This window comes from Lepisosteus platostomus, chromosome 22 (genome assembly GCF_059453375.1).
Source record: "Lepisosteus platostomus isolate fLepPlt1 chromosome 22, fLepPlt1.hap1, whole genome shotgun sequence".
Classification (NCBI taxonomy): Eukaryota; Metazoa; Chordata; class Actinopteri; order Semionotiformes; family Lepisosteidae; genus Lepisosteus; species Lepisosteus platostomus.
Window position 1 is genome coordinate 946,807 of NC_142632.1, and position 25,214 is coordinate 972,020.

The 25,214-nt window shown below is 43.3% G+C and overlaps 8 non-coding genes across 8 annotated transcripts; 4 read left to right on the forward strand and 4 right to left on the reverse strand.

Moving 5' to 3' along the window:
- The first annotated feature begins 549 nt into the window (after positions 1-549).
- LOC148642582 (U5 spliceosomal RNA) lies at positions 550-666 on the forward strand. Its single transcript, XR_015929313.1, has one exon. It is a non-coding gene; the product is annotated as a U5 spliceosomal RNA (small nuclear RNA).
- A 763-nt stretch (positions 667-1,429) lies between these two features.
- trnas-aga (transfer RNA serine (anticodon AGA)) lies at positions 1,430-1,511 on the reverse strand. The gene has a single exon. It is a non-coding gene; the product is annotated as a tRNA-Ser (tRNA).
- Positions 1,512-2,910: 1,399 nt separating this feature from the next.
- On the reverse strand, positions 2,911-2,992 carry trnas-uga (transfer RNA serine (anticodon UGA)). Its single transcript has one exon. It is a non-coding gene; the product is annotated as a tRNA-Ser (tRNA).
- A 1,345-nt stretch (positions 2,993-4,337) lies between these two features.
- trnas-gcu (transfer RNA serine (anticodon GCU)) lies at positions 4,338-4,419 on the reverse strand. The gene has a single exon. It is a non-coding gene; the product is annotated as a tRNA-Ser (tRNA).
- Positions 4,420-15,099: 10,680 nt separating this feature from the next.
- On the forward strand, positions 15,100-15,172 carry trnar-ccu (transfer RNA arginine (anticodon CCU)). The gene has a single exon. It is a non-coding gene; the product is annotated as a tRNA-Arg (tRNA).
- Positions 15,173-17,660: 2,488 nt separating this feature from the next.
- Positions 17,661-17,742, forward strand: trnas-aga (transfer RNA serine (anticodon AGA)). Its single transcript has one exon. It is a non-coding gene; the product is annotated as a tRNA-Ser (tRNA).
- An 840-nt stretch (positions 17,743-18,582) lies between these two features.
- trnai-aau (transfer RNA isoleucine (anticodon AAU)) lies at positions 18,583-18,656 on the forward strand. The gene has a single exon. It is a non-coding gene; the product is annotated as a tRNA-Ile (tRNA).
- A 2,640-nt stretch (positions 18,657-21,296) lies between these two features.
- On the reverse strand, positions 21,297-21,438 carry LOC148642589 (U4 spliceosomal RNA). The gene has a single exon (XR_015929477.1). It is a non-coding gene; the product is annotated as a U4 spliceosomal RNA (small nuclear RNA).
- Between the last annotated feature and the right edge of the window lie 3,776 nt (positions 21,439-25,214).

Below are 25,214 nucleotides of genomic sequence, written 5' to 3' on the forward strand. Positions count from 1 at the left end.
TGCCATTTCCGAGAACATAACAACATGCACCGTTTTCCTCTCTCTCTGTGTCAGAGGCTGCAAGTTGATCTTCTCAAGGGCAGGAACTTTCCCTCTTTTTGCCTCAAACACATCCACACATTGTTCAAACAGAGAATAGGTAGCAAAAACAACCTCAAATGCTTTCTGACCTGGGAGAGCGAAGATGAAATACAAGTGCCGAGGTTCAAAGCCAAGTTCCTTCTGTAACACTTTTCTGCTGAACTGCATACGATCCATGAAGAGCTCATCCAAAAGCTCAAAACGTACAGCATTCTTGCGGGATCCAAAGGTTGCCATCTCAAACTGCAAAACAAACACTGCTTCCACAAAACAAGAAAACAATCCAACTATTCCAACTACAGGCTGATCAAGGTATCTCCCCTGCCAGGTAAGCCGAGAGCCGCAGGCGATGAGCCCGGAGCTGAACGGGCCCCACTGGCTCGTTTGTAAGGCCAGGTGCATTGCCAACCACGACCGGCAGGGCAGAGGACTTGAAGGCGGCCTGGGCTCCTGCAGCTGTCCAGCCACGCACTCTGGTTTCTCTTCATCTCGTACAAATCTTTTGCCTTTTACTAAAGATTTCCATGGATAGGAGCATGAATGAGTTCCATACAATTTTTGTGCTTCCCTGCCTTCGGGTGGGGCGCAGCTGGGCTGGTCAAAGAGAGGAAACAAAACCGCTCACAATCGCTCTTACAATGCAGTTGTAGCACAGGCTACTTAAACACATGAATGCAAAACAGCATTTTTCAGCTGATTTAAAATGTACCTAAAGGAGAAGCATTATTGAAGACCATCAATTACCAAGAGCTTTTGTCAAAGGTTTTGGTGGTCATTTTGAATGACCACAGAGCGCTGTGACCTCGTTTTTACATCTCATCCAAAAGACAGCGCCCTTTTACAACACAGCATCTCCGTCACTATACTGGGGCATTGGGACCCGCACAGACCTCAGGGTGAGCGCCCCCCCGCCGGCACCATTAACACCGCTTCCAGCTGGAAGCTTTGTTTTTCCCTGTAGCTCACCCTCATCCGGGTACTGACCTGGCTCACACCTGCTTAGCTTCAGTGGGTTTTCAGTTGCGAGTTGCAAGGGGATGCAAGTGATGGAGCCACTCGCTGCAAAAGCCACTGCATTAGCCGAGAATCGAACCCGAGCCGCCCGCGTGGCAGGCGAGAATTCTACCACTGAACCACCAATGCTCAGTGCCTGGGCCTTCAAAAAAGACGCTTTTTTGGTGCTCTGTGCAAAACGCGTCGACATCTGCTTCCAGCTGCAAAATGCCATTCGCGGACGCTGAAGAACTTATTTCCGGGTACAAGCGATTGGGCGTTTTAAAACCACCAGGAACAGCAAAGAGGCGCGCTTCTTTGCTTGTGCCGAAACACACCGACTGGAGGCGGACAACGTAGTCGGCAGGATTGGAACCTGCGCAGGGAAACCCCAATGGATTTCTAGTCCATCGCCTTAACCACTCGGCCACGACTACAGCAAGCCCCATTGCCGCTGCGTTCTTGCTACAATCTTACCTGGATCGCGAGGCGCCGGCGGAAGCCTATTTCAAAGTCGTTCTCCGTTTCAAAAAAACATTTCCAAAATACAAGCCTTGCAGACAGACACGCCTCAGAGGACTTAAGGGTGGCTTCATGTCGGAATGATAAAGTCTCCCCGTCCAGACATGAAAATGCCACTTTGTTACACACAAAAAAAGAATCAACAACAGAGAAATGCCCACAAGCATTTGAAAAGCCGCACCACGTCGCACTTGAAATAGCTCTTACATTAGTGGTAGACGCAGGAATCGCCTTTTTATTTACGCTCTTACCAACGCGATGGAAAGCAAAACAAAGCAAAGCAGAGCAAAACAAAACAAACAAACGAAAACCCTCACGTCCTGCACTTGCATATAACGCCGTTACGTGCCCAAGCGGTATTGTACGTCATCCTAGCACTGCACCCCGGGTCGTACGGTATACGGGAACGAGCACACGCCACGAATCGTCTCGAATCACTCCCTACAGCTGTAAGGCGCCTTGAAGCGTGCACCCCCAACATTCTTCTTTGCGCATCTGTGAAAGGTAAACTCTTGAGCAAACTCTGAACCAGCTCTAAGGAAACTAATCCGATTAGACGTTACTTTGACTCATCTTTTTACGCTCAGTGCTGGATTGCTCAAACTCCAGCTAGGGTTAGGGTTAGCATTCCCACGCTACTTAGACACTTTGTTTACGCTCAGTGCTGGATTTTGGGAACTTCAGGACGAGTGGGAATTTTCTCCTATCTGTCCATTCTGTTTTGTTTTGGAGACTCTTGGCTGCCTATGTGGTACAGTGCAGAGTGAAGGAAACATTTTCCAAAACTGTGTCAGCTCAAAAGTTGTAAGAAAACCTCTCCAGCTGCTTTAACTCTCTTCATTTTTGTCATTTAATGTGACACTCGATGTATAACTGGAGCCTCACATATGCAAATGGTGAGGCTCCAGTTCGACATCCAGTTCGACACCACTTTACAGTATATGACAAAAGCATGGCAGACTGTGCCGGACCAGCTGGTAACTTCCGCTTATTTTGACCATATTAAACATTGGAAATCCAACCACTTGCATTTGTGACACTTGATTTTGGCTCCACCTAAGACACTCTTAAATCTTCAAACACTTTTCTCTTCTCCCGCAACACACTTGTCTGTCGGCACTATGTGGCAGCGTTGCATGACAACCCATCTCACCACGGAAAGGAACCTAACAGCTTTGGTAAGAGAGTAGAATTACCTGAAGAACTGCTTTCCATGGAAGCAGGACCAAGCGATGTAGCATTTTTATAGTACCAGGAAAGGAGAAGCGGCACTTCACTTTGCCGCACAGGCACAAGGTGACGTGCGGCAGACGCCGTAGTCGGCAGGATTCGAACCTGAGCGGGGAGTCCCCAGTGGATTTCAAGTCCATCGCCTTAACTACTCGGCCACGACTACAGCGAGCTCCCCTCCGCCGCATTCCTCCTATAATCTAACACGGAGTGCGAGGTGGCTGCGGAAACTTTTTTAAAGTCGCTCTCCGTTAAAAAAAAAATACCTTTCACAAGATACATGCCGGCAGACAGACACGCCTCAGAGGGTTTAAGGCTGGCTTCACGTTCAAATGATAAAGTCTCCCCGTCCGGATGTCAAAATGCAACTTTGGCAGACAGAAAAAACATCAACAAACCACAAATGTGGACAAGGATTTTACAAGCTGCACCACACTGCACTTTCAAAAGCATTTACATTCGTGTTAGACGCAGGAATTGTCTTTGTTTTGCGCGCTTACGAACGCCATAGAAAACGAAACAAAACAAAAGCCCTCAGCTCCTGCACTTGATTATAATGCCCTTACGTGTCGAAGCAGGAATTTACGTCATCTTACCACTGCAACATGGGAAATAGAGGGAAATGAACACACGCTACGAATCGTCTCAATCACTCCCTAGAGTCGTAAGGCACATTGAAGGGTGCACCCCCATCATTAATCGTTGGGCCTCTGTAAAAGGAAAGCTGTTGAGCAGTCTTTGAAACAGCTCGGATGAAACACTTGATTGCTTCCATGTGCATCTGGAGCCCACTTCTTATTTTCACTTCACGCCGCCCAAAGCATTTCTAAAACAGGAGATTCGCGTTTGGGAATGCGCCCTGCCCTACAAATAAAACAGGTCTACGGGTCTGAAACCTGCTCCACGGAAAACAGTTCTGTTGCGCTTTTGATCAAAGGGAGATTCTCTGTTCTTACTTTTTGATTACATAACACCCAAAGGGGCTTCTTTGGAGCTGGATTCCAACCAGCATCCTAAAGTTTCTTGGCGGTATCCTTTACAGTCCTCTGTTCGGTCGACAAGGAACAGAAGGGGGCAGCTTTCCTCACACATACAGTGCAATGTACTGTAGTGTTCCCCTTCATTGAATTCGCAGTTCTGCATCAGATCTCTAACTCGTTTCCTTAGCTTGGATTTAAGCCATGAAGCAGGCTTCTACTGTATAAACGTCTAGAGGAATTACAAACTATTTGAGAGGCCATCATCCCAGGGGGAATTGACAAAGTCTATCCCTAAACACCTAGCGCAGTCTCTCGAGAGACTGTCAAAAATCGCTTTCTCCGTTTGTGCTGCAAGTAAGTGAAAACGCGGTCTCAACCCAGAGCCACGTGGCAGCAGCGGCACGTAAATACTGTTACTACCACTGCTCGATACCAACGTTAGCCTACTATACCATGTTCAGCCACCGCTAGAAAATGTAAGGCTCTAGTACTGGAGCAAACAGAAGGAGAGCCAACATCAAACGTAGAGAGCGACAAGGAAGGGATTCGAACCCATGCGTGCAGAGCACAATGGATTAGCAGTCCATCGCCTTAACCACTCGGCCACCTCGTCAATGAAACTGGGCTGTCCAGACATGGGTTGGCGCGCTCCAGATGATCTTTTTCTTTTTTTTCCCTCGTACTCGAGGGTCCTTTTCCTGTTCCACATGCGATTTCAACATTTTCCTTGCTGTGGTTCAGTGGCCATTGTGGAGTTCACTGGCCCTGTTGTACACAGAAAGCACATTGAGCTCCTTGGACATGAAAAGTTCCAGATAAAAGCCATTTGTCATCCTTTCTCTTGGTGTCGATGTTGCTATTGTATGTAAAGGTGGCAACTTGCTCAGCGAGCAGGCGGAGCACACACCGAATGCAGATGTGTCTGAGTGGTGTGTCCAAGTGGCTGCAAAAGGACAACACTACCGGGGCGCCGATGCTTAGTTGGTTAAAGCGCTTGTCTCTTAAGCAGGAGATCCTGAGTCCGAATCCCAGTGGTGCCTTCTTTGTTCTGTCTTCTCGAACAGAACTGGTCCTTACAGACAACCGCCTACGAATAGACTTAATTAAATGCAAGTATTCATTTCCTGTCTTTAACGCGACTTGTTTTTCTTAAAATGGATGGAACTTGCAAAACATGAAATACAAACATTGCTAATCAGCGCTAGCGGCTGGCAAAAAAAAAGAAGTCAGCAATGTTTTTTTTCTTTAACCTTAACCCTGCTAATGGAGAAGAGTTAAACGACCGAGTCTATGCAGCTTAAACGGTGCTCATGTCGGGTTCTTAGCTGAAAGGGTGGTAAATCACACTCACCCCAGTCCTTAATCTTTTAAAAGGATACAAAATTGAACCTAGTCGCCACATCACATACATCCTGTTCAACGATAAAAAGGTGACATCTATCCTCGATCCAGAGTAAATCCCACGTTGAGGGCATATTTTTTTCCACTTTACCATGAGTCGGGCTCAGCTGCACAGAGGCGAGAGCAGAGCAATGAGGTCACGGGGACAGGGGAGTCACACGCTGGCGGTTTAAACACGCGGAAGAAAACTGAGGGATCCACAGTATGTGGACCCTCCGTGCGCCATCAGTCCGCACTCCGGACTCTGAATCCTGCCATCCAAGTTAAGATCTCGGCGGAACCTGAGGCGCAGTTCCTTCTTAAAACGTAATCTGGTGAGCATTTCTAGATTCGTACTTGTATAGATGCAGCCTTTAATGTGTTGCTAGGTTAAAATTGATGACTTCTTGAACTTCAGTAGGCAACTGCCCTCTTGATTTCGGATTTAATTTCTTTATTACAGGGGCGCTTTTATGAAGACAGAGTCATGTTCAGGTACTTTGCTTGATGGAGGAAGCATATTTCGGACTCTGTGATCTGCTCACCTGGAAAGGTCTGCTGTACTACTACAAGAGAGAAGTAGAGTCTGGAAGAATGGACAATTTTATGATGCTTTGGAAGATAATGTTTTTTTTTTCTTTGAAATCAAAATGAATCAGAATATCAGTGCAAAAGACAAACTCTTGGTTTGGTTTAAAGAGATATGGTTTTAAAACAGACAAAATGTAGAAAACAGGTGTTTCTCACTTTTGGAAAAGAATGGACCGGGGGTAATATTTTACTAGGTGCAGTGCTGATCTCACTGGGTTACAGTCCTGCAGTGTCACACCAGGGCCAGTGGCACAATGGATAACGCGTCTGATTACGGATCAGGAGATTGCAGGTTCGACTCCTGCCTGGCTTGGGTCGTTTTTAAACGCATCGGGCTACTCCCTAAGTAGTCTGTGCTACTTACTGCATTGTAATCGTACCCAGTAAGAGATTTCCTTCATGTAAATGAACTGCACCTGACAGCTTTAGAAAAACACCTGGGCTCAGTACGGTGCTGAGAGCTCAGCGTTGCTGTTCTAATTAGCACGCACTGCATCGGCTATGAGCCCGAACCTTTCAATTATTCCGATCAGTAAGTCAACACGTAGTCCACATGAACGGTAGAAATATTCTCTTGTCTGTCTCTTGTTTGTATAGAACTGAATGTCCCTGACAATGTACTGTTAGTTTTAATTGAAGAACGGCATTTGTGTTCAAATATACCAGACAAGTTTATGTAACTGCTCATGCGACACTCAGTTGTAATTAGTCAAGAAATAAAGTCGAACAACAGCTGCGGGTTTGATTCTGAACGTATGAGATTGCAGCGCCTTTTACTTCCATTGACAAATGATAGAGATTCGAAGAGAGATCCTTCAGACCAGCAAGCAAACCCACGGCTATTTCGGTTTTCTATCTAGGCAACGTTGCTGTCTGCAATAGCATACATGAAAGCGTGATGCAATTTCTGTGGCTACATTTGTTGCACGTCATGCACAGTAAGAGTGTTTCTAACACCAAATAAAAAGTCAACAATTAGCGATCACGCCTTCTCCTCAGTTAACCCACTGAAACCCTTGCTGTTAACAGTTCTTTACTGCGTGCTTTACCAGCACCTACATATCGTGTCGGTTCTTCCAGCTTTATTCATTAGGTTTTCAAAGGCATAAGTAGAGCACCAGAGGTGCGAACGCAAAATGTGTAGTTATCTGAAGAATTGATTTCCATGGCAGCGGGTCCAAGCGATTTCGCGTTGTTATAGTACCAGGAAAGGAAAAGCGGCACTTCGCCTCTGCTGCGCAGGCACAAGGCGACGTGCGGCAGACGCCGGAGTCGGCAGGTTTCGAACCTGCGCGGGGAAGCCCCAACGCATTTCGAGCCCATCGCCTTAACCACTCGAGCACGACAAAAGCGAGCCCATCGCCGCCGCATTCCTCCTATAATCAAACACGGACTGCGATTTGGCTGCGGAAACCTTTTTAAAGTTGCTCTCCGTTAAAAAAAATACCTTTCACAAGATTCGTGCCGGCAAACAGACACGCCTCAGAGGGTTTAAGGCTGGCTTCACGTTCAAATGATAAAGTCCCCCAGTCCGGATGTCAAAATGCAACTTTGGCAGACAGAAAAAACATCAACAAACCAAAAATGTGGACAAGGATTTTACAAGCTGCACCACACTGCACTTTCAAAAGCATTTACATTCGTGTAAGACGCAGGAATTGCCTTTGATTTGCGCGCTTACGAACGCCATGGAAAACGAAACAAAACTAAAGCCCTCAGCTCCTGCACTTGATTATAACCCAGTGGGCAAAAGACGTATAATATACGTCTATTAAACGTATACCTTAGACGTCTAAATGTGGTCTACAATTCGTCTAGAATGAAATTCTAATATACGTCTAAAGTTATACGTCAATTATACGTCTATGTTTAGACGTTCATTATACATAAATGGTTGGAGTTCTATTATACGGATAAATTTAAAGGACTATTATACATATATGGTTGGAGTTCCGGATAACTTTAGAGGTCTATTATACGGATAACTTTAGAGGACTATTATACGTATATGGTTAGAGGTCTATTATACGTATAACTTTAGACGTCTATTATACGTATATGGTTAGAGGTCTATTATACGTATAACTTTAGACGTCTATTATACGTATATGGTTAGAGGTCTATTATACGGATAACTTTAGATGTCTATTATACGTATATGGTTAGAGGTCTATTATACGGATAACATTAGAGGTCTATTATACATCAAAGATAGACTTTATAGGTGTAGAAACAAGTAAACCAAGCCAATGATTAGGTTTAGAAATTTATTCTGAAAATACACATTCACACCTGAAACATACGTATTTCAAATTATACATTGTATACAATCAATCAACAATCAACATATGGGCAATAATCATAAAAAACACAACTAGTCTTAAACTTCAGCTACAAATTCTGGTAACATGGCAATATACAGTATAGTAATGACAAACACAAAACTAATTACATTAACACTCCTGGCCCCCTGCCTTGCATATGCATTCTTCAAGTAACACATTGCGTGCTCCTTTATTTCTTTTTCTGTTGATGTAGGGTGGGACTTCAGCACCGCAGCTAGGAGAAAATTATATAATATTACTTCCCAAATAAATGATGATTAATATCTTCTTTAGTATAATCTAAAAAATGAACGGTTTACTAAGCTCAAAGCTGAAATAAATGTATAAAATTTGGCTTGCATCATAGCAGTTGAGCAATAAAGTCTGTCCTAATTACCCAAAGTTTGAAAGTACAACATAGAATAAGAATAAGAGAAACGGCAAAACGATTTTGTGTCATCTTCCCCATTCACACTATTTTATGTGCCATTTTTTTGCTTATTCACGTACTATTTTAATCAAAATAATATTAAGAAAGATCTGTATGTATTCAGATAGTATTATTATTGTTCATACTTACTCGTCAAAAGAGGATTGCTGAGATATTTGCAGATATACTTCTACGTTTGAAAAACGTGTCCAAAATGGTGACCAACGAATACTAGCAATGCATTGTGGTATATAACCGGAAAATATGCTGGGTTCGATATTTTCTCAACGTATGCGTTTATTAATGTTGTCGATATTATGGTTGAAATTTAACATTGATAATACATCGCGGCTATGTGCCCCCTGCTATGAGCTGATGTGCAATTTTAACGCATGCAGTTAGTAAGGATCGGTCACTGTTGTATGGTATTATATATAATGACATTATGGAATAGGATGGGGACAGGCCTGGCATCACGGGGGGAGGGGGGAATGTCGCCCCTTCAGTTTTGGGCAAAAAGATTTACCTAACTTAATTTGCGCCCTAAAAAAATAGTTGTACTTTGTCAATGGTCAGACAACACTAAATGACACGAACAGTCACTCAGTCTGTTTGATGGGCAGGAGGGCTATCCGTCCAGGAACTGCACATATCAGTGTCGTTATTGAGTGTCAACATTACGATCCTGTTTGCTCAGGTGGACCGATTCCTTGCAGTAGTTTATCATTATACTTAAAATCGTTATATAACTAGGACTAGTTATAGCAGTCTGTGCTTTCTGTTGGTTTTACAACATTTTTTTCTTAACGATTCAGAACGTCCATGTAGCTGCAAAAATGAACGCTTATGGTACTTTTCGCTCCAGGCAATACAAACCGTGAGAGTGACGAAAAATGTGAAACTGAACTTCATCGCAAATACCAGATTGCTAGTCGTTATCTTCTATCATGAAGCACTAATCAATGGCATAGCTGCGAGATTTCATTTGGGTAGCTGCACCGTACAGCTCCGTTTCAACCGAAATATCACTCCCCCCTCAGAATTTCAGACGCCCCCCTACAGATTTTTCCCCGGGCACCGCGCACTGATGGGGGACGGGGTGTCCAGGAAATGGTATCAACTTTTGTCAAGAAAATAAAAATAGAAACTCTATAGGCACTCAAACATTTTACTGTTTTTTTTCAGGCAGGTGGCAAGACCCCCTCCGCAAAACCCTTGTATGCCAAGCTGTGGGCATTGATTCGTCGAATATACGTATATTTACGGCGAAATTACGTCTATACGTATATATACATCGCCTCGACGTATAATCAACGTCGAATTGCAACCGTAAAATCGACGACATGAATAAACGCATATATAACGTCGAAAACACATCTAACACAGTGCCTGAGGCTTTTTACTGTATGTATCGTGTGTGCCGCAACTAGGAGTATACGGCACTCTGCACAGTGCACGAAGTAAATTATTTTGGCAGTAATTAATTTATTATATTTACTATATGTATTATACACGTGTAAATTAATTACTGCCAAAATAATTTACTTTGTAATTTACAGTAAAAAGCCTCAGGCTCTGTGTTAGATGTGTTTTCGACGTTATATATGCGTTTATTCATGTCGTCGATTTTACGGTTGCAATTCGACGTTGATTATACGTCTAGGCGACGTATATATACGTATAGACGTAATTTCGCCGTAAATATACGTATATTCGACGAATCAATGCCCACTGGGAATGCCGTTACGTTTCGAAGCAGGAATTTACGTCATTCTACCACTGCAACACGGGGAATAGAGGGAAATGAGCACAAGCTACGAATTGTCTCTAATCAGTCCCTACAGTTGTAAGACGCCTGGAAGCGTGCACCCCCATCATTAATCTTTGCGCATCTGTGCAAGGTAAACTCTGGAGCAGTCTCTGAAACGGCTCAAAGGAAACACGTGATTGATTCCATGTGCATCTGGGGTTCATTTCTTATTTACATTTAATTCAAGGGAAAGGCTTGGGTCAGTTTCAGACGGCCTCCAACAGCGAGATTCAAGCGCCCCACCTTCAGCCCAATCTGCGCCACCAGAACGCCAACGGCTCCTCTGGTCTTTGGGGTGCAGTTGTGACCCCGTAACCTAAAGTGTTGGTGGCAGACAAATGGAGACTAACAGGTGATGTCCTAGGACATTACTACATTGTGACACTCGGTGGGGATGGTGACCATTGCTTGGAAAAGAGTGCGAGGCCCCTTTAGAAAAACATTTTGTTAACAGGCATTCTGCCTCAGCCTAAACACCTATAGCTTGCAAAGCGCATGCTATTAGACAGGCACCTCTGCAAGACCTTAAGAGTCTCTTAAACTAGTGATAGTAAGGTGTTCCCAATGGGCGATGTTTGGCTTTCAAATCATCTCTCTGTGGAAGCGCCGAGATGCAGCTGTTTAAGGCTTAGAAGCAGCTGACTGTTTCACTACCTAGCTGATTACTGTCAGTCAGGGAGCTCAGAGGTGAAAAGCCTGTCTGAGAGACAATTCGCCGTCGATCAGTTCAATATGTTCCGTACCAGCTCGGCGCAACTGAGATCATCTTGGTAGCCGTGTAGCTCAGATGAGTGAGAGCGTGTGTGTGTGTACCACCGTGATTGGATGCCGGTCCTTCTCAGGTCACAGTAAACCTTCTGCTGCCTAACTTCCCTAATTTTGGGGATCCCTTTGAAAAAGCAAAGGAAAAAAAACTGGCTCTTCATCAGCATGATCGACCTCACCCAGTGGCCTAATGGCTAAGACACTGGCCTCCTAAGCCAGGGATTGTGGGTTTGAGTCCCCTCTGGGGTGCTCCTGTCCCATTTTGAGCGTACAAATGTCCTTTTGATTTGCAAAGCTACAACCCCACCTTACTCAGTGAGCGTCTCTTCTTTTCTCTCACATACAGTTGGGAGAAAAACTTTTGTAAACAGCCCTTCGGAATGATGTGGATTTCTGCATGAATGGCTCCTAACATGTGATCTTATCTTTATCTAAGTCATAATAATTAATAAAGAGAGTCTGATTTAACAAACAACACACGCCCAACATTTGACATTGCTGTTTCTTTATTGACCAAATGGTTTAAACAATCAAGGTCATTGATGGAAAAAGTACGTGAACCCTTATATTAAGGAGCTAGTGGAACCTCCTTTATGACAAAAACCTCAATCCCCACTTTCTGTAGCGGCTGGTCAGACCTGAGCAGCGGTTAGGAGGTATTTTGGCCTATTCCTCTATGCAAAACTGTTTCAGTTCATGTATATTTTTGGGATGTCTTGCGCTGAACGGCCTGCTTCAGATCACGCCACAGCACTTCAATGGGATTGGGGTCAGGACTCTTACTTGGCCATCCCAAAATACGGAATTTCTTCTGTTTCAGCCACTCTGTTGTTGATGTACTCCTTTGTTTTTGTCATGCTGCATGACCCAGCGTCTTTCGAGTTTTAGATCACAGGCAGACACCCTGACATTCTGCTGTAGAATTTCCTGATACATCTTGGAATTCATCGGTCCCTCGATAATTGCAAGCCGTACAGCCTCCGCCATGCTTCCCAGGTGGGATGAGGTTTTGGAGTTGGTATGCAGTGTTTTGTTATCTCCAAACATAACGCTGTGCACATTTACCAACAAGTTCAACTTTTGTCACGTCTGTCCACAGAACATTGTTCCAGGAGTTGCTGTGGAACATCCATGTGGTCTTTAGCAAACTTGAGAGGGGCAGTGGTGGGTTTTTTTGGGGGGAGAGCAGTGGTTTCCTCCGTGGTGACCTCGCATGATCACCACTCCTGTTCAGATTTCTTCTTATGGTGGACTCATGGACACAGACGTAAGACAAAGTCAACCACCTGTTCGCTAGATCCCATCCCCACTCAGCTAGTCAAAGATTCCCTCGAAGGACTGGCAGGACCTATAATTAGTATGATGAATGCATCGCTTGCGTCAGGCGTTGTACCTGATCAATTTAAGGTAGCGGTTGTTAGTCCGCTCCTTAAGAAGTCAAATTTGGATCCACAAGTTCTTAACAACTACAGGCCTGTCTCAAAGGTCCCATTTCAATCTAAAAGTCTTGGGAGAATAGTTGTTGCCCAACGTCAATCGTATCTGGATTCAAATAATATACTTGAGAAATTTCAGTCTGCTTTCTGAAACTGCATTAACGAGAGTCGTAAATGATATTCTCTTAGCTACTGATGTGGGGAATGCAACAGTGCTTGTGCTTCTAGATCTTAGAGCTGCCTTTGATACGGTTGACCTCTCTGTTTTGTTACACAGGCTTGAGTTTGAGGTTGGCTTATCTGGAACCGTCCTTCAGTGGTTTACTTCACATTTTACTCATCGTTTTCATTATGTTCAAATATCTAATAATTGTACTGCTTCATCAACGTCACCAGTTCAATTTGGGGTACCAGACGGATCAGTGCCGGGACCAATATTGCTCTCTCTCTCTACATGCTGCTGCTAGGTAGGATAATACGAAAAAATAATATGAACTTTCATTCATATGCTGATGACACTCAAATAAACATTTTGTTCACACCAAACGACAACTCTTCTATTATCACTTTAGTTAAATGCATTAATGAAGGAAAGACTTGGATGTGTGAAAACTTTTTGTTACTCAACTCTGAGAAAACTGAGGATCTGTTGATCGGAGGCAACAATACTGATAGCACTACTATAACTTCAGCACTTAACTCAGAGGATTTAAACATTTGCCTCAAAGAGACAGCACGTAACCTAGGTGGCATATTAGACACAAGGCTCTTAACAACTTGCATTGTTAAGTGCCTTGAGGCAACCTTGTTGTGAAAGGTGCTATATAGAAATACATTGATTTGAACTGAATTGACAATGTAAAATGTTGTGTGTGTTGTTTGTTAAACAAGACTGTCTTTATTTATTATTATGCGTCAGATGAAGATCAGATCACATTTTTAGAGCCAATCATGTAGAAATCCAGATCATTCGCGTTTTAAAAGTTGCGGGAAAAGCGAAACAGGTGCTTTTCCTTTGTTGCGCAGACACACAACGACACCGTTGCGGCAGGACTCGAAGCTTCGCGGGGAGACCCCGACGGCTTTCTAGTCCATCGCCCTAACCACTCGGCCACGGCTGCAGCGCGCGCCGCCACTGCCTTCTTGATGCAGTCTAACATAGAGTGCCGGGCAGCGGCGGAAACCTTTTTCAAAGTCGTTTTCCGTTTAACAACAACCAAAAAAAACTTTCACAAAATGCATGCTAGCAGACAAATGCGCCTCAGAGGACTTAAGGCTGGCTTCAAGTTGGAATGATAAAGTCTCCCCGTCCGGTCAGGAAAAGGGAACTTTGTTAGACAGAAAGAAGGAAGTAACAATAACGGAGAATTGTGTGCAAGGATTTTAGAAGCTGCGCAGCCCTGCAGTTTCAATAGCCCTTTTATTCGTGTTAGATGCTGGAATTGCCTTTTTTTGACGCTCTTACGAATGCGATGTCAACGAAAACAGAACAAAGCACAAAAAACCCTCAAGTCCTGCAGTTGGATAGAATGCCGTTACGTGTCCAAGCCGTATTTGACTTCATCCTACCATTGCAACACGGGGCGTATATGGAAACGAACACACACTACAAATTGTCTCTAATCAGTCCCTACAGTTGTAAGGCGCCTGGAAGCGTGCACCCCCATCATTAATCTTTGCGCATCTGTGCAAGGTAAACTCTGGAGCAGTCTTTGAAACGGCTCAAAGGAAACACGTGATTGATCCCATGTGCATCTGGGGTTCATTTATTTATTTACATTTAATTCAAGGGAAAGGCTTGGGTCAGTTTCAGACGGCCTCCAACAGCGAGATTCAAGCGCCCCACCTTCAGCCCAATCTGCGCCGCCAGAACGACAACGGCTCCTCTGCTCTCCGGGGTGCGGTTGTGACCCCGTAATCTAAAGTGTTGGTGGCAGACAAATGGAGACTAACAGGTGACATCCTAGGACATGACTACGTTGTGACACTCGGTGGGGATGGTGACCATTGCTTGGAAAAGAGTGCGAGGCCCCTTTAGAAAAACATTTTGTTAACAGGCATTCTGCCTCAGCCTAAACACCTATAGCTTGCAAAGCGCATGCTATTAGACAGGCACCTCTGCAAGACCTTAAGAGTCTCTTAAACTAGTGATAGTAAGGTGTTCCCAATGGGCGATGTTCGGCTTTCAAATCATCTCTCCGTGGAAGCGCCGAGATGCAGCTGTTTAAGGTTTAGAAGCAGCTGACTGTTTCACTACCTAGCTGATCACTGTTAGTCAGGGAGCTCAGAGGTGAAAAGCCTGTCTGAGAGACAATTCGCCGTCGATCAGATCAATATGTTCCGTACCAGCTCGGCGCACCTGAGATCATCTTGGTAGCCGAGTAGCTCAGATGAGTGAGAGCGTGTGTGTGTGTACCACCGTGATTGGATGCCGGTCCTTCTCAGGTCACAGTAAACCTTCTGCTGCCTAACTTCCCTAATTTTGGGGATCCCTTTGAAAAAGCAAAGGAAAAAAAAAAACTGGCTCTTCATCATCGTGATCGACCCCACTCAGTGTGCCCCAGTGGCCTAATGGATAAGGCACTGGCCTCCTAAGCCAGGGATTGTGGGTTTGAGTCCCATCTGGGGTGCTCCTGTCCCTTTTTGAGTGTACAAATGTCCTTGTGATTTGTGAAGCTACAACCCCACCTTACTCAGTGAGCGTCTCTGCTTTTCTCTCACATACAGTTGGGAGAAAAACTTTTGTAAACAGCCCTTCGGAATGATGTGGATTTCTGCATGAATGGCTCCTAACATGTGATCTTATCTTTATCTAAGTCATAATAATTAATAAAGAGAGTCTGATTTCACAAACAACACATGCCCAACATTTGACATTGCTGTTTCTTTATTGACCAAATGGTTTAAACAATCAAGGTCATTGATGGAAAAAGTACGTGAACCCTTATATTAAGGAGCTAGTGGAACCTCCTTTATTGACAAAAACCTCATCCCCCACTTTCTGTAGCGGCTGGTCAGACCTGAGCAGCGGTTAGGAGGTAACTTGGCCAATTCCTCTATGCAAAACTGTTTCAGTTCATGTATATTTTTGGGATGTCTTGCGCTGAACGGCCTGCTTCAGATCACGCCACAGCACTTCAATGGGATTGGGGTCAGGACTCTTACTTGGCCATCCCAAAATACGGAATTTCTTCTGTTTCAGCCACTCTGTTGTTGATGTACTCCTTTATTTTTGTCATGTTGCATGACCCAGCGTCTTTCGAGTTTTAGATCACAGGCAGACACCCTGACATTCTGCTGTAGAATTTCCAAATACATCTTGGAATTCATCGGTCCCTCGATGATTGCAAGCCGTACAGCATCCGCCATGCTTCCCAGGTGGGATGAGGTTTTGGAGTTGGTATGCAGAGTTTTGTTATCTCCAGACATAATGCTGTGCACATTTACCAACAAGTTCAACTTTTGTCACGTCTGTCCACAGAACATTGTTCCAGGAGTTGCTGTGGAACATCCATGTGGTCTTTAGCAAACTTGAGAGGGGCAGTGGTGGGTTTTTTTGGGGGGAGAGCAGTGGTTTCCTCCGTGGTGACCTCGCATGATCACCACTCCTGTTCAGATTTCTTCTTATGGTGGACTCATGGACACAGACGTAAGACAAAGTCAACCACCTGTTCGCTAGATCCCATACCCACTCAGCTAGTCAAAGATTCCCCTGAAGGACTGGCAGGACCTATAATTAGTATGATGAATACATCGCTTGCGTCAGGCGTCGTACCTGATCAATTTAAGGTAGCGGTTGTTAGACCGCTCCTTAAGAAGTCAAATTTGGATCCACAAGTTCTTAAAAACTACAGGCCTGTCTCAAAGGTCCCATTTCAATCTTAAAGTCTTGAGAGAAGAGTTGTTGCCCAATGTCAATCGTATCTGGATTCAAATAATATACTTGAGAAATTTCAGTCTGGTTTCTGAAACAGCATTAACAAGAGCCTTAAATGATATTCTCTTAGCTACTGATGCGCGGAATGTAACAGTGCTAGGTTGCAACAGTGCTAGGAATGCAAACGTTAGGTTGCGCTTCTTCATGCTGCATCGTCGGCATGAGTGGAGCTTTTTAAACGTCTGTACTTAGTGCGCCTCATAAGAAATCGTTTGTCCCCGTTCAAAAAAGATTGTGCGATGTCCTGCAGCGTTCGCAAAGCAAACCTTTGACAGTTTGAAAAGAGGAATTTATTCTGCTTCCTGTGCGTGCAGTAGTTACAAAGTTGAACGTCTTTACACTATCTGCTGCAGTTTTCAGTGGGCCGGCTTTGTCAGATGGCTTGGAAAAACGCACTGTGTTTCGGCTCGGGAAACATCATGAGCAGTGTCCTGCATGTTTTCTGTGTATAGCTGTCTTTTAACGCATACAGAATTCATTTGAAATCATTGATTTCTCCAATTAAGAAAGGTCCCTTAAAGGATGAGTCAAAGTAACGTCTAATCGGATTAGTTTCCTTAGAGTTGGTTCAGAGTTTGCTCAAGAGTTTACCTTTCACAGATGCGCAAAGAAGAATATTGGGGGTGCATGCTTTAAGGCGCCTTACAGCTGTAGGGAGCGATTCGAGACGATTCGTGGCGTGTGTTCGTTCCCATATGCCGTACACCTCGGGGTGCAGTGCTAGGATGACGTACAATACCGCTTGGGCACGTAACGGCGTTATATGCAAGTGCGTGACGTGAGGGTTTTCGTTTGTTCGTTTTGTTTTGCTCTGCTTTGCTTTGTTTTGCTTTCCATCGCGTTGGTAAGAGCGTAAATAAAAAGGCGATTCCTGTGTCTACCACTAATGTAAGAGCTATTTCAAGTGCGACGTGGTGCGGCTTTTCAAATGCTTGTGGGCATTTCTCTGTTGTTGATTCTTTTTTTTGTGTGTAACAAAGTGGCATTTTCATGTCCGGACGGGGAGACTTTATCATTCCGACATGAAGCCACCCTTAAGTCCTCTGAGGTGTGTCTGTCTGCAAGGCTTGTATTTTGGAAATGTTTTTTTGAAACGGAGAACGACTTTGAAATAGGCTTCCGCCGGCGGCTCGCGATCCAGGTAAGATTGTAGCAAGAACGCAGCGGGGGCGGGGCTTGCTGTAGTCGTGGCCGAGTGGTTAAGGTGATGGACTAGAAATCCATTGGGGTCTCCCCGCGCAGGTTCGAATCCTGCCGACTACGTTGTCCGCCTCCAGTCGGTGTGTTCCGGCGCAAGCAAAGAAGCGCGCCTCCTTGCTGTTCCTGGTGGTTTTAAAACGCCCAATCGCTTGTACCCGCTGCCTTGGAAATAAGTTCTTCAGCGTCCGCGAATGACATTTTGCAGCTGGAAGCAGATGTCGACGCGTTTTGCACAGAGCACCAAAAAACCGTCTTTTTGGAAGGCCCAGGCACTGAGCATTGGTGGTTCAGTGGTAGACTTCTTCCTGCCACGTGGGAGGATCGGGTTCGATTCTCGGCCCATGTAGTGGCTTTTGCAGCGAGCAGCTCCATCAATTGCATCCCCTTGCAACTCGCAACTGCAAACCCACTGAAGCTAAGTAGGTGCGAGCCAGGTCAGTACCCGAATGAGGGTGAGCTACAGGGAAAAACAAAGCTTCCAGCTGGAAGCGGTGTTAATGGTGCCGGCGGGGGGGCACTCACCCTGAGGTCTGTGCGGGTCCCAATGCCCCAGTATAGTGACGGAGATGCTGTGTTGTAAAAGGGCGCTGTCTTTTGGATGAGATGTAAAACCGAGGTCACAGCGCTCTGTGGTCATTAAAAATGACCACCAAAACCTTTGACAAAAGCTCTTGGTAATTGATGGTCTTCAATAATGCTTCTCCTTTAGGTACATTTTAAATCAGCTGAAAAATGCTGTGAAATGGGGGGGCACTTCAGGCCAGTGTAGGATTTGGGTTACAAGAACCATGAAACTGCACGAGAAAGCCCGTACACTGAATTACACGGCTTTCTATTCAAAGGAGGGCAAAAGAAATTCCCTGAGATCGATTTTTTGCAGCACAGAGAGGATTGATGTCGTGAGGCCGGTTAGCTCAGCTGGTTAGAGCATGGTGCTAATAACGCCAAGGTCACGGGTTTGAGCCCCGTACAGGCCAGGTCCTTTTCTCCTCTCTTACCAAAGCTGTTAGGTTCCTTTCCGTGGTGAGATGGGTTGTCATGCAACGCAGCCACATAGTGCCGACAGACAAGAGTGTTGCGGGAGAAGAGAAAAGTGTTTGAAGATTTAAGAGTGTCTTAGGTGGAGCCAAAATCAAGTGTCACAAATGCAAGTGGTTGGATTTCCAATGTTTAATATGGTAAAAATAAGCAGAAGTTATCTGCCGGCACAGTCTGCCATGCTTTTGTCATATACTGTAAAGTGGTGTCGAACTGGGTGTCGAACTGGAGCCTCAGCATTTGCATATGTGAGGCTCCAGTTATACATCGAGTGTCACATTAAATGACAAAAATGAAGAGAGTTAAAGCAGCTGGAGAGGTTTTCTTACAACTTTTGAGCTGACACAGTTTTGGAAAATGTTTCCTTCACGCTGCACTGAACAACATAGGCAGCCAAGAGTCTCCAAAACAAAACAGAATTGACAGATAGGAGAAAATTCCCACTCGTCCTGAAGTTCCCAAAATTCAGCACTGAGCGTAAACAAAGTGTCTAAGTAGCGTGGGAATGCTAACCCTAACCCTAGCTGGAGTTTGAGCAATCCAGCACTGAGCGTAAAAAGATGAGTCAAAGTAACGTCTAATCGGGTTAGTTTCCTTAGAGCTGGTTCAGAGTTTGCTCAAGAGTTTACCCAGTGGGCATTGATTCGTCGAATACAGTATATTCACATCGAAAATACGGCTATACGTATATATACGTCGCCTCGACGTATAATCAACGTCGAATTGCAACCGTAAAATCAACGACATTAATTAACGCATATATAACGTCGAAAACACATCTAACACAGTGCCTGAGGCTTTTTACTGTATGTATCGTGTGTACGTATAGCCATATTTTCGCTGTGAATATACGTATATTCGACGAATCAATGCCCACAGCTTGGCATACAAGGGTTTTGCTGAGGGGGTCTTGCCACCTGCCTGAAAAAAACAGTAAAATGTTTGAGTGCCTATAGAGTTTCTATTTTTATTTTCTTGAGAAAAGTTGATACCATTTCCTGGACACCCCGTCTCCCATCAGTGCGCGGTGCCCGGGGAAAAATCTGTAGGGGGGCTTCTGAAATTCTGAGGGGGGGTGATATTTCAGTTGAAACGGAGCTGTATGGTGCAGCTACCCAGATGAAATCTCGCAGCTATGCCATTGATTAGTGCTTCATGATAGAAGATAACGACTAGCAATCTGGTATTTGCGATGAAGTTCAGTTTCACATTTTTCGTCACTCTCACGGTTTGTATTGCCTGGAGCGAAAAGTACCATAAGCGTTCATTTTTGCAGCTACATGGACGTTCTGAATCGTTAAGAAAAAATTGTTGTAAAACCAACAGAAAGCACAGACTGCTATAACTAGTCCTAGTTATATAATGATTTTAAGTATATTGATAAACCACTGCAAGGAATCGGTCCACCTGAGCAAACAGGATCGTAATGTTGACACTCAATAACGACACTGATATGTGCAGTTCCTGGACGGATAGCCCTCCTGCCCATCAAACAGACTGAGTGACTGTTCGTGTCATTTAGTGTTGTCTGACCATTGACAAAGTACAACTATTTTTTTAGGGCGCAAATTAAGTTAGGTAAATCTTTTTGCCCAAAACTGAAGGGGCGACATTCCTCCCTCCCCCCGTGATGCCAGGCCTGTCCCCATCCTATTCCATAATGTCATTATACTGTATATAAAACCATACAACAGTGAACGATCCTTACTAACTGCATGTGTTAAAATTGCACATCAGCTCATAGCAGGGGGCACATAGCCGCGATGTATTATCAATGTTAAATTTCAACCATAATATCGACAACATTAATAAACGCATACGTTGAGAAAATATCGAACCCAGCATATTTTCCGGTTATATACCACAATGCATTGCTAGTATTCGTTGGTCACCATTTTGGACACGTTTTTCAAACATAGAAGTATATCCGCAAATATCTCAGCAATCCTCTTTTGACGAGCAAGTATGAACAATAATAATACTATCTGAATACATACAGATCTTTCTTAATATTATTTTGATTAAAATAGTACGTGAATAAGCAAAAAATGGCACATAAAAATAGTGTGAATGGGGAAGATGACACAAAATTGTTTTGCTGTTTCTCTTTTCTTATTCTATGTTGTACTTTCAAACTTTGGGTACTCTTTAATTAGGACAGACTTTATTGCTCAACTGCTATGATGCAAGCCAAATTTTATACATTTATTTCAGCTTTGAGCTCAGTAAACCATTCATTTTTTAGATTATACTAAAGAAGATATTAATCATCATTTATTTGGGAAGTAATATTATATAATTTTCTCCTAGCTGCGGTGCTGAAGTCCCACCCTACATCAACAGAAAAAGAAATAAAGGAGCACGCAACGTGTTACTTGAAGAATGCATATGCAAGGCAGGGGGCCAGGAGATCTGGACGTATATTAGAATTTCATTCTAGATGAAATGCAGACCATATTTAGATGTCTAAGGTATGCGTTTAATAGACGTATATTATACGGCTTTTGCCCACTGGGAAGCTCGTTTCTTTCTACCATTATGTCACTATGACAAAATCTGTCTTTAAACACCTTGCTCAGTCTCTGACGAGACTGTCAAAAATTGATTTCGCCTATTGTATTGCAAACCGGCGGAAGCGGGGTATTGGGAAAAGTTTTCAACTAGCAAAAATCGCGCCTCGGCTAAACCTCACAGGCTACGATACTGCCACTGCGCAAAGCTCACGGTTGCCAGGGAACCGCGGGGATCCTATGGAAATCGTTATCGATCGTCTCATGGGATGTCGTTGCCGTAACGCTTCATATTTGTCGTCTTCTTCTTCTAGCTTGAGGTTTTGAAGAATTTCATGACAGACAAGGGCTCCGTCAGGAACAAAGGGCGTTGTGAGAAAACCGTTGCTTATTTTCAGCAGCAGAAATACAACCCTTTAAATACAAGATGACAGAACAATGACGAAGGGCATGCCGGGAGGAACTCATGCACTACAGAGGAAAGGGGGCGGGCACGTACAGTTCACATTCAAGCCACAAGTACTCTTCTCGGATGTTGCATAAACAAATCCTAACGTCCTGAAAGCATTGCAGCATGTTTGTGTCCCACTTCCCGTGGCTGCAGGACTGACACGAACGGACAAACACAATCTGTGGCGTTTAGCGTGACATAGTCTTGCAGGCATCGTGCTGTCTTACTGCAATACTATACCGCTGGAGGAAACAGCACGGGTTCGATGAGCCTTGGAATGTGACTAGCACTGAGCGTAAACAAAGTGTCTAACTAGCGTGGGAATGCTAACCCTAACCCTAGCTGGAGTTTGAGTAATCCAGCACTGAGCGTAAAAAGATGAGTCAAAGTAACGTCTAATCGGATTAGTTTCCTTAGAGCTGGTTCAGAGTTTGCTCAAGAGTTTACCTTTCACAGATGCGCAAAGAAGAATGTTGGGGGTGCACGTAACGGCGTTATATGCAAGTGCGGGACGTGAGGGTTTTCGTTTGTTCGTTTTGTTTTGCTCTGCTTTGCTTTGTTTCGCTTTCCATCGCGTTGGTAAGAGCGTAAATAAAAAGGTGATTCCTGCGTCTACCACTAATGTAAGAGCTATTTCAAGTGCGGCGTGGTGCGGCTTCTCAAATGCTCAACAGGATGACTTCGCATGCACGCGTGCTTTCTTGCAGTCGTGTGTGCAACCATGTCTGCTTACGTGCAAACGGGCGTGGTTTCAGGTATGCAAAAAACTTTCCTGGGCTCTTCTGAAGCACATAAAATTTTTTGGAGATATACATTTGTCTTGTTTTCCTCTTAGGCTCTAGAATTGATAACTTTTTTTTCATTTTTGGCATTTTTTATCATTTTCCAGAAAGTGGTTGCAAGCCCTATATCATGCGAAGAAACTTCAGAATTCGGGGATCAGTCAATGGATTTTCTTCAAAGTTGGATTTTTGCACTCTGTGGACCAAGAGATGTTGTTCTATAATGTTTTTTTTCAAATTTAAAAATATCATTTTTTCATGGAGCTTTGAAGGGGATGGATTCACCCTCCTTTAGCCAGGACAGAGCTCCAGGAGCCTGGGTAGGATTCTAGCTTTCTCCCCTTGCAGGCACCTGGCACAGAAGACATCATTTTTTTCCTTAAAATCTTTTTTTTTGTGTTCCTTGTTGTTCCAAACTTAATTTTAATCACTTTTAATTAGAGATTTTATTAAAATAGTGCAAAAAATGACAAATTTCACACAAAATAATGTAATATAAAACGGATGTTTTTAACTTTATTGTAGTGTTTTAGAAACTAATATGTCTTCAAAAATGGTTGTTTTTCACTCCTAGGAATGAAAGCTGTTGTTAAATGATGTTTATTTTCAAATTTTGAAAAAATCAAAGGATTCTAGCTTTCTCCCCTTGCAGGCATCGGACACAGAGAACCTCATGGTTTTCCTAAAAATCATTTGTTATGTTCCCTGGTGTTCCAAACTTAGTTTTAATCAATTTTAATGTGTCATTATGTTAAAAACAGGGTAATAAGTTTCTAATTGGACTATAAATAATGTCATATTGTCTGCTATAAAACTGATGTTTTCAACTCCATTGTAGAGATTCTAGAATCAACTAATAGAGAATTGAAATAAAAAAAGGGCATAAGAAGACATTACCAACAACGACCACAAGATGGAGATATTGTCTAGACATTACCAACAACGACCACAAGATGGAGATATTGTCCAAAGAGGCAAGAAGGGCAAAGCCGCGATAAGGTAAAATCATTTTTTGAAAGAGATTGCTGTCAGAATGCACACCCGTATCCCAAACATAATCTCTAGTAAAATATGATCATTTGTGAAACAGGCAAATGAGTGTCTGCGACAATATGATTGCTACATATCTGCATTTGTTGGTTTTTAAGGAGTAAGAGTGCAGGGGGTTTAAACCTGCGATCCAGTGTGTTGAAGTATTTCACAACACTACCCCTAGCACATCTGGAAATAAATCCTCATAATGATTATTGCCCTGGGCATGTACCAAAAAATCAGTGAGCATATATATATATATCACTGTGTTGAAGCTAGAGACACAGAATAAGTGCAAACACATCCTAAATACAGTGTTCCTGCACCTTTGACCTCATCCAGAATGTATCGTTTTTTTAAAGGGATTGCTGTCAGAATGCACAACTGAATCCCAAACAGAATCTCTAGTCAAATATGATCATTTGTGAAACAGGCAAATGAGTCTCTCAGGTGCCCATTGCTCATTTTCAGACACATTTATGCAATACTTTCACCATGCGTTGAGCAATAGGGATTAAAGATACCAGAAGTAAGGTTTAAAAGTGATTCTGAGGTGCAACACATCAGCGATACAGCTATGCATCTGAAATGCGGAGTTTGAGAGCCCTTCAGGAAACACCTTACCCTAAAGGTACCAGAAGTCCACTAGTATAAGCATTATGTCACTGTCACCCCTGTTACAATGTGATTGCTACATATCTTCATTTCTTTGGTTTTTAACGAGTAAGAGTGCAGGGGGTCTAAATCTGCGATCCAGTGTGTTGAAGTATTTCACAACACTACCTGTAGCCCATCTGGAAATAAATCCTCATTCTGATTATTGACCTGGGCACGTACCAATAAATCACTGAGCATATATGTATATATCACTGTGTTGAAGCTAGAGACCTGTATGTAATAATATGTTGCTAAAATGTTATTTTCACATATATTAATGTAATAAATGATTGCTTATGTTTTATAAACAAATCTAATTAAAATAAAAGCTTAAGTTTTGTATTTATCTTGTACCATAGAACATGATTTTCTTTGTATTTCAAGCCCACAAAGTGTCCAAATGATGCACTACATGATATAAGGAAGATTATCACATGCATATCGGTATTATCTTTCTTATGAAAATGCATTCCTTTCATTACATTTTACTTTTTAAAATGAACTCAAATTGTGTATAATGTAATAATTTAAGTAGAATAGATTCTAATAATATAATGATCCAGTGTGTTGCACTACTTCACTGCTTCACTGCTCTATGCCGTCTGGAAATAAATCCTCAGACTGCTTACTGCCCTGGGCTTGTACCAATAAATTACAGGAGCACATCTATATATCACTGCGTTGAAGCAGGAGACACACAATCACTGCAAACACATCCTAAATACAGTGTTCCAGCACCTTTGACCTCATCCAGAGCGTATCATTTCTTGAAAGGGATTGCTGTCCGAATGCACATCTGAATCCCAAACAGAATCTCTAGTAAAATACGATCATTTGTGAAACAGGCAAATGACTGTCTCAGGGGCCATTCCTCATTGTCAGACACATGTATGCAATGCTTTCACCATGCATTGAGCAATAGGGATTAAAAACACCGCAGGTAAGGTTAGATGTCATGTTCTATGATCATTTCTTTCAGCATTAGGGACTAAATATACTAAACGTATGATGCTAAAATGTTATTTTCACATATATTAATGTAATAAATGATTGCTTATGCTTTAT